Source organism: Bactrocera tryoni, unplaced genomic scaffold, assembly GCF_016617805.1.
Source record: "Bactrocera tryoni isolate S06 unplaced genomic scaffold, CSIRO_BtryS06_freeze2 scaffold_76, whole genome shotgun sequence".
Classification (NCBI taxonomy): Eukaryota; Metazoa; Arthropoda; class Insecta; order Diptera; family Tephritidae; genus Bactrocera; species Bactrocera tryoni.
This window is the reverse complement of record NW_024396422.1, coordinates 53,535-63,192: the sequence shown is the minus strand read 5'-3', so window position 1 is coordinate 63,192 and position 9,658 is coordinate 53,535. Positions and strand designations below refer to the sequence as shown.

General features: G+C 37.4%; 1 pseudogene; it reads left to right on the top strand.

Moving 5' to 3' along the window:
- Positions 1-7,693: 7,693 nt before the first annotated feature.
- LOC120781942 lies at positions 7,694-9,375 on the top strand (annotated as a pseudogene).
- Positions 9,376-9,658: the final 283 nt, after the last annotated feature.

Below are 9,658 nucleotides of genomic sequence, written 5' to 3'. Positions count from 1 at the left end.
TAATGCCGATAGAATCCTAATACTTTGGGAAAAATAATGTAAAGATAGTTGGTAACAAACTGTGAAATTTTCATTCAAATCAGACAAAATGCCATTTTTGAATTTCAGCCACGGAAATCCCAATGTGCGGCGCAGTGTATAAGCACAGTATATACAGGAGAAAACCTTTTCGTGGTAGCTTTCTGGGGGGTGAATAGCGACCATATTGGATTTTCAGTGGTAGCAACGCAGTGTTGTATAAATTGAGGTTGTAAATATTTAGCAAATTTATTTTTTTAAATAGCAAAAACTATAAATATTGTTGCTTAATAAATATAAGAGGAAATTATTTATTAATGGCTGCATTTTTTCGATAGCGTGAGGTAACATTTGGGTTTGCAGTATATTTTTATATTGGAACCTGACCATATTCCCTTCTATTCTTTAAATTGTTCCTAGTCCGTGACCAGAAAAGCATCCCCACACCATTATATTACCCCCACCACCTTTACTGCATCCTGCAAATATCGACGGTCTAAACGCTTTCCTGTTGGTCTTCGTACACGTGTCATTCCATCTGAGTTCTGCAAATTAAATTTGGATTCATCTGAAAACAATACTGACTTCCATTGCTCCACAGACCAATTGATATGCAGTTTCGCAAATTCCAAACGTGCTATTCGATTTTTTTTGGAAATATATGGTTTTTTCGTAGCACGGAATCTAAAAAGACCAGCTTCAACGGCGCGTCATTGTACTGTACGCGTACTCACTCTTAGTTATAAGCTATCTACAACTTTATTTGCTGATATCTTTGGATATTTTTTAAGCTCGTGCACTATTCGCAAGTCATCCTTTACCGAATAGGCTCTAGGACGTCCTCCAATATTAAGTTTTTTAACGGTTTCTTCAGCTTTGTTCTTGCGTAAAATAGCAGAAACAGTGGATTTCCCCAGAGAATACTTTTTGCAAAGCTCCTTTATCACACATTTTTTGTAAATTCGCTTAAAATTAATAATTTAATTTCAGTTGAATGTGTTTTGCTTACCATTTTATTCGGGAAAAGTTTATATATTTCGCAACACACCTGTTCTCATTAAAATAAACAATTGGAAAAAGTGTGATCTACGATTTATAATTACAAGTACCTTCAAAAAAAAGTGTTAGTCCAATGAGTTATGTCGCACGAATTTTTACTTTTTTCCATTCTGTTATAATTTATAAAAGTTGAAAAATAAAATTGCATTGTTTCTTAATATAGAATATGCGATCTTTCTTTTGCAATAAAAATTATTCTTCTAATGCATCTATGTAAAAATTTATGAAGGAATATGTGTGAGACTCGAGTTAGTCCAATGAGTTTTGTCCGACACTCTACATACATACATATGTATATAAACAGTCACATGCATTTACATACAATGCGCATCCATAATAAGAATAAAAATAGTATAAAAAAACTAAAAAATCACGCTTTTAAAGCATATCAAATTAAAAAGTGAAAAATAATTCTTTGCATAAATTAACAATAATAATGAAAGAAAAATTCCTGCATTACTCTATTTTTTCTTTTATGAAATTTACCAATATTGTGAAATATAAACGAATATAACTTAAATCCCATTCTCCGTACATTAGATTCGGTGACAATTTTTGAAAAGCTCACATCGACGTGACAGCCAAAGTTTAAAAAAAGGAGTTTTTTATTGTAGTTGCTTTTCGGAGGCGTTTTGAGAACTAGTATCTGAATTTTTTTCACTACAAAAATACTATTATAAGTATTAATTTTTTATTACCTAAAAGTCACATGTTTTGCATTATTTGATACTAGCTGAAACCGCAGTCGTTGTCCTGCGTGAAATTATGTGTTTAGAAATGAAAAAGTTGAGTTTATCATTTCACTTTTTTCAATGTATCGCAGCTTGATAAACAACATTTTTTGGTTTCTGTTCCGGTGTATAGAAAAGATGGTTTTCCAACTCGTGAGCAGGCCACGTATATCTGGCCGAGTGAAAAACATAGCATTTCCAAATGTATACCATACACTATGCGACTATCCTTGTGTCTCAAATGCAATTTTCACTGGAAACTGAATACGTTTGAACTGAAAAGGCAAATCATTAGAACTCAGAGGAATTCGTAGAATCAAGCATTCTGCCCCTTTGTATTCAATAGCTGCGTCACAATCAGTCAGGTCCCATTACACAGTTTCGGCGCCCGAAGATTGTGGAACATAATAACGACCGATCCAACTTTGAGACGCAAATGATGCGGTGGCATACCAAGCCTATTCAAAGAATTTAGAAATTCCACGATCGATCAATTTGTATGAGCACAAGTCTCCCGGAATTTGACTTTGAATCTTCCAGTTTAAGTCAACGACATCGGTATTTTTGGCAGCTAACATTGAGCGTGCACTTAAGGAATTGTAGTTACGATAATTTGTCCAATGTCCGAATATTCGTGATGAGTTCATCTTTGGTGAATTGATAAAAGGAAGATGGAATTGATATCCAACCACCGGAAGTATCAACCGGAATTGACCCATTTCCAATTCTTAGCGAATACGATGTAAAATGTCTTCGGCAATGTCATTTTTGTTCGTATTCCATAATTGACGCTAATTTGATGGCTGATCATCGTGAAAAGTGTGCGAACTTCATTCCAGTGATTATCATTTTCCAGCAATTGTAATTGTAATTGTATGTATGTATAATATCAAGATATTTCCGAATAGAGCAAGTTCTCGCAAACGGTTCACTGACGAAAGTTGAGAAAAAACTCGTAAATGTTAATTTTGTTGCTGGGGGTGTTTTCTCTGTCTGTACTGTATTCTCTGTGTTGAAATAGACTATTTGGTCATTCTCCAAATTAACTGCGAGACGCACAACAGTCGGAAAACGTTCATGAATCGCAAAAGTAAATATCATACAAAGCGCTTTATTGCAGTTCACGTATCGACCGTATCGTTCAAGATCAGTAACCGCCATGTTACTTCCTTTGGTGACGTATTTACACACGTATTTTATCGATTACACCAAACTGCAATACGCAATATTGACATGACTTTTGAATGTGAATTAGACAACAGTGGCGAATATGGTACGATCCATATGTTGTCGACTTCGATGTGTTGTTAACTTCGATATTCACGCCTCTAAATTGAATGCCAAATTTTCTGCCATTGTTATCTGGTGAGCGACGCTGATACATTGGATATCCATCATTTCTAGTTTTTGTTTCCGAAAGAAAAGCACCTGGATAGTGTTTCGTACATTTATTGTCAGGCATACAAACCGAAGTGGTATTGTGATGTCCGTAAGGTACCTGAACCATATTGGTTTCGTATAATTCTGCTTCTGTCTCTGGATCAGGAATTTCCGAAGAAATGATTTCGTCAATTTGATTTGGTGTAACCACCATCCACCATCCAAAGAAGAATATGTGCGTGGGGCAAACCTCTCTTTTGACACTCAACAGAGTACATCCAGCATCTAACAGCACCACATATACGTTGCCTTAAGATAAAGTTTACAAAACATCGCAACTATTGTTTGAAAAGTTGTCCTCTGACATTGTGACGATCGCTTGCTGATTGCCCGCGATCCATAATTTCATTCGTATGTCATCGCATCCTGGGAATACTCGGTCATGTGCCATGGGCTGTCAATATACATACTTATGTTGATACCAAAACCAACGCGACCTCTTCGTGGCATCGTAACAAATTTCAATCTGTAATAGAGCACTTTGTGTGAAACACACATACCTAACATTGTCACGGAATAAATTTCAATAATTTTTTTTGAATAACCGGAACAAAGAAAGCAAACGACAAATCTGACAATTGAAAAACAAAAGGAAAAAAGTTGAAAAAAAAAATTTTGTATCAAAAAAAGTTTTTTTTTTTGGAATTGTCCAACTTTCCGACTTTTCCTCACAAAAAGCATACGGTTTTTTTATTTCTAAACTTTCCCCGAAGATTGGTTCAGCTGTTCTCGAGCATTAGCGTTACTAACAGCATTCATTCGTTTGTATGGGAAAAAGAAAAGAGCTCTTTTTGGGGTTTTCCGGCAATTATTCCAATTTTTTTCGCCATAATTTTTCCATCCTTGAGCCTCAACGAACATTTGAAAAAAAGAATTAGCAAAATTGGTCCAGGCGTTTTTGAGTTATGCGCCAACTTTTAAAATCATGTTCGTTTTTTATTTCCTTTTTAAAATCGTATTTGAAAATTTATTTTCTTGATAATTTTTCTTTTTAGAAAATTTTCCAGAATTTTCTTAAGTATTCTCCTTGTTTGGGCGGAGACCTGTCCGAATTGGTGGTAATCACCGAAATCGGTCGAGGCGTTCTCCAGTTATAAGCGTAGTAACTAACGTCACTTTCTTTTATATATATAGATTATTTCTTCTGGTGCGCGGTTATATATATGTACATTAGGGTGTTTTTTTAACTATTAGTTTTTTTCAGTCCCGTCACGAAAATTCCTTGGAAATACCCTAAAAAAAATTCCCTGAAAATTTTAGCCCTTAATATTAACATTAAGGACTGGACCAAGGCCTGTAAAGATTTTCCATAGAAAATACACTTCAATCGTGAGTTTTTCTTTTTAAACTCCTACAGATCCGAGGTATTTTATGGCATCGCTTTGACTTTAGACGCATGTTTCTCAGAATTATTCACTCTACAAAAGTACCCAGTGCGACAAAGTCGTAACTCACACCAGCGAGGTACTACGGGGCTCTAAACCCGATTTTTTCAAGAATTTCGCATTTTTTAGATCTAAAAACTTCGATGTTCATAGGGAAAATTAAAAACCTCAGAAAAAAAAATGGATGACATAGATATGGAAATAATGATCGACAACGAGTGTTTAGTGTAAAGTGTTTAGATTTTTTTTCTTGATGTTCAAAATCTAAAAGCAAATAAGATTTCAATGAAGAAATTGAAGACATATAAAGTAATTAAGTTATACAAGAAGATGACTCCACCTTAAAGCGATTCGAAGAGACTACCAAAAGAGATGCAGGACGTCAATTACCAGAAGTCAAAACAAACGCCTCAGCAAGAATAGTGTTAACATCAAAGGATCAGACGGAATATACTTCCTCTTCTTTTTTACTGGCGTAGACACCGCTTACGCGATTATAACCGAGTTAACAACCGCGAGCCAGTCGTTTCTTCTTTTCGCAAGGTGGCGCCAATTGGATATTCCAAGCGAAGCCAGGTCCTTCTCCACCTGGTCCTTCCAATGGAGCGGAGGTCTTTCTCTTCCTCTTCCTCTGCTTCTCCTGGCGGGTACTACATCGAATAATTTCCGAGCTGGAGTGTTTTCGTCCATTCGGAAAACATAACCTAGCCAGCACAGCCGCTGTCTTTAATTCGCTGAACTATGCCAATGCTGTCGTATATCTCGTACAGCTCATCGTTCCATCAAATGCGATATTAGCCGTGGCCAACACCCAAAGGACCATAAATCTTTCGCAGAACTTTTCTCTCGAAAACTCGCAACGTCGACTCATCAGTTGTTATCATCGTCCGAGCCTATGCACCATAGAGCAGGACTGGAATTATGAGTGACTTATAAAGTTTAGTTTTTGTTCCTCGAGAGAGGACTTTACTTCTCAATTGCCTACTCAAGTAGGCTACCAAAGTAGCACCTCTTGGCAAGAGTTATTCTCACTTGTATTTCGAGGCTGACATTGTTGTTGCTGTTAATGCTTGTTCCAAGGTAGGCGAAATTATCTATAGCTTCGAAGTTATGATTGTCAACAGTGACGTGTGAGCCAAGTCGCGAGTACGACAACTGTTTGTTTGATGACATGAGATATATCGTCTTGTCCTCGTTCACTGCCAGACCCATTTGCTTTGCTTCCTTATCCAGTCTAGAGACAGCAAAACACTCAACACTCTTATAAAAGGTTGTACCTGCGATTAAGTTCTGCAGCTCTCATTATTTTCTCCAGCAGCAGGTTGAAGAAGTCTCACGATTGGGAGTCGCCTTGCCTGAAACCTCGTTTGGTATCGAACGGCTCGCAGAGGTCCTTCCCGATCCTGACGGAGCTTTTGGTGTTGCTCAACTTCAGTTTTCACAGCCATATTAGTTTTGCGGGGATACCAAATTCAGAAATCGCGGCATAAAGGCAGCTCCTTTTCGTACTGTCGAAAGTAGCTTTGAAATCGACGAAGAGGTGGTGTGTCTCGATTTTCCTTTCACGGGTCTTTTCCAAGATTTGGTGCATGGTGAATATCTGGTCGGTTGTTGATTTGTCAGGTCTAAAGCCGCACTGATAAGGTTCAATCAGTTTGTTGACGGTGGGCTTTAATCTTTCACACAATACGCTCGATGGAACCTTATATGCGATGTTTAAGAGGCTTATTCCATGGTTGTTGGCGCAGATTGTGGTGTCTCCCTTTTTATGGACTGGGAAGAGCACACTCAAATTCCAATCGTTGGGCATGCTTTCGTTCGACCATATTTTACAAAGAAGCTGATGCATTCTCCTTATCAGTTCTTCGCCGCCGTGTTTGAATAGCTTGGCCGGCATTCCATCGGCCTCCGCCGCTTTGTTCTTCAGGCGGGTAATTGCTATTCAAACTTCTTCATGGTCGGGCAATGGAACATATGCTCCATCGTCATCGATTGGGGAATCGGGTTCACCTTCTCCTGGCGTTGTAATTTCACTGCTATTCAGCAGGCTGGAGAAGTGTTCACTCCATAATTTTATTTTGCTTTGGGCATCGGTCACTAGATTATCTTTGGGGTACTACAAGAGTATGCTCAAGTCTTGAAACCTTCTGTTAGGCGACGCATTTTTTCGAAGATTACCCCGAAATGGGTAATCGGCCAGCTAGTCAAGCTCTTTATACTCACGCATTTCGGCCTCTCTCTTTTTCTGTCTACAAATGCGTTTCGCTTACCTCTTCAACTCTTGGTATTTATCCCATCCCAATCGTGTAGTGGTCGATCGTAACGTTGCGAGGTAGGCTGTCTGTTCGTTGCGACACGGCACTCGACGTCGTATCCGCTGCTCTAGAGATATGTCTTCGGCTAGTACAACATGATCGATCTGGTTGGTGATTTTTCGATCCGGAGACAGCCAGGTGGCTTGATGAATTTTCTTATGCTGGAATCTACTACTACAGATAACCATATTTCGAGTACCGGCAAAGTCGATCAGCCTCCATCCATTGAGGGATGTTTCGTCGTGGAGGCTGAATTTACAGACCGTTTAGCCAGATATACCTTCTTTGTCCACCCTGGCGTTAAGGTCGCTAAGCTCCATTTTGATATTGTTGCGGGGGCAGCTCTCATAGGTGCGCTCATAGAAGGCATCTTTGGTCACATCATCCTTCTCTACTGTCGGGGCGTGGGCGCGAATCAGCGATATGTGGAAGAAAATCGCTTTAATGCGAATTGTGGCTAGACGTTCATCCACCGGGATAAACGATTAATCATTTGATTAAATTAATCGACTATTTTCATTCAATTTACGATTTAATTGCATCGAAACACCTTTTCTAATTACTCGACTACTACTCGAGTAATTGCAAAATAATCGCAAACAGCATTTTGAAATATAATACATTTTATGTTCATCTAAGTTAGCGTACAAGGGTCGAAATTGGTTGCATCAGTCATTAATGACTGGAAACGGTGTAAACATAGTTAAATTCTAATATGTCAACGTAGCGTAATATCAACAAATGAATGTCTGGTAACACTGCATTTACAGTTAAGTCAAACGCATTTTACGTTCAGTTGTTTGAAGAGAAATGGCGCCAGTTACAAGCGAAGTGTGGAAAGTTTTTAATAAAATAAGCAATAACTACATACGGTTAATGTCAACTTCATCGAACATTCCTGTTTGCTAGCTGCATCAACATTACTCGACCCGAGATTCAAAATAATTCATTTCAAAGACCCATTAGCGTTGTCCCCAGTTATAAAGTTTTTACGTACTGAAATAACAGTTGCAGATGATACTATGGAAACGGCCAGCGAGTCGTCAGTGGAATCGCTAGAGAATGGGTTTGACCTCTCCTCACAAAACTCTAGTGCACAAAAGAAGGAGGAAGAAAAAAATTTTACATCTCCACAAGATAAATTGAGCTTTTATTTGAATTGTCAGGTATTAGAACTAAGTCGAAACACTATTGATGCTTGGGAAGAAATGAGAACCGTTTACCAAAACTGTACGGACTTTCAAAAAAGTATTGTCATCTACTTGGTACCTCAGTACCAACTGAGCGGCTTTTCTCAAAAGCGGGTGCAACTGCAACCGAAAAACGCAGTCGTTGGCAACAAAATGTTTATCGAAATTGCTTTTTCTTCAAACTTGGTTGAACAGAGAATAAATTTTCTTGACTTCAATGAATATATTTTCATTTACAAGTATGCTAAGACAAATGAATTTTTAATACGCTATTTTAATTTTATTTCCGTTTTTATTTTTGTGTATATACCAACATAATTTGAATGTCTGAAATAAGAACATAGTCTCCTATATTTTATTGGTTTTAAATTTACGCAAAGTTGCAAAACATAGTCTTTTAAGCAAGAGGCAATTGTTTTACTTTAAGATTGCCCTACATATTTTGAAAAATTTAATGTCATTGTGCTACTTAACTTCAAATACAGGCCATTTTCTCTTTTAGGATGTTTCTGGGACTCTGTGGTAGAGCATTATAATACAAGATTCGGCGCTGAAACTTGGTATTGATCTTTATGCAATTTAGTATTATTTGAAAAAATTGGAATTAATCGATTAATCGATTTTTTTACATTAATTGCAATTATATTTTTATATCTTGCAATTAATCATTTGATTATTTAATCGATTAAAAAAAAAATTTGCCATCACTACCCAGAGGATACTTGATCAAAGACGGAAGTCGTGAGCTGCTTGAGCCATATGTAAAAGAATCGTTTCTGGCCACTCCCAAGTGAATGCCGATCAGAGGACTTCCTCCTCTGGTACTAGGTCAGTATAATAAAACCCCTTTAAAGGGTTTGGCGTTCGTATGTGTCAGTTTTTTTTTGACCTTTTAAATTTTTTCCTTATCTTGATGTTTTTTCGCTTAGTTGTAACATTTTGGCAAAAAAAAAAATTTAAATTATCTTTACTGTTCGCGTTCGTCGGCACTCGTTGAATGACAAAAATCACAGAACCAGATGATAAAAAAGAAGATTTAAATTATGACAAGCTACACAAGATACGTCCACTGCTCGATATCATCAGAGAAAACTTCAATAAACTCCCTCAAGAAGAACATCAAAGCGTTGATGAGCAAATAATTACGTTCAAAGGTATGTACTTACACATGTGTTGTATTTTTGTTAATACTTTTGCTTACAGGACGATCAACGAACAAACAATACAATCCAGCTAAGCCTCACAAATGGGGGTTAAAAATGTTTACGCGTGCTGGAACGTCTGGACTTGTATATGATTTCACGCTGCTTGTTGGTGAAGGCACCTGTCAATCATATGGATTGGGACTTTCCTCGGATATAGTTCTCTATTTAGCGAAAACTATTCCCAAACACAAGAACTTTAAACTTTATTTTGATAACTGGTTTACATCAGTAAGCCTTCTGATTGCATTGAAGGAAATGGGCATATTCGCCACTGGTACTATACGTAAAATTCGAATAAGCAACTGCCAGTTAATT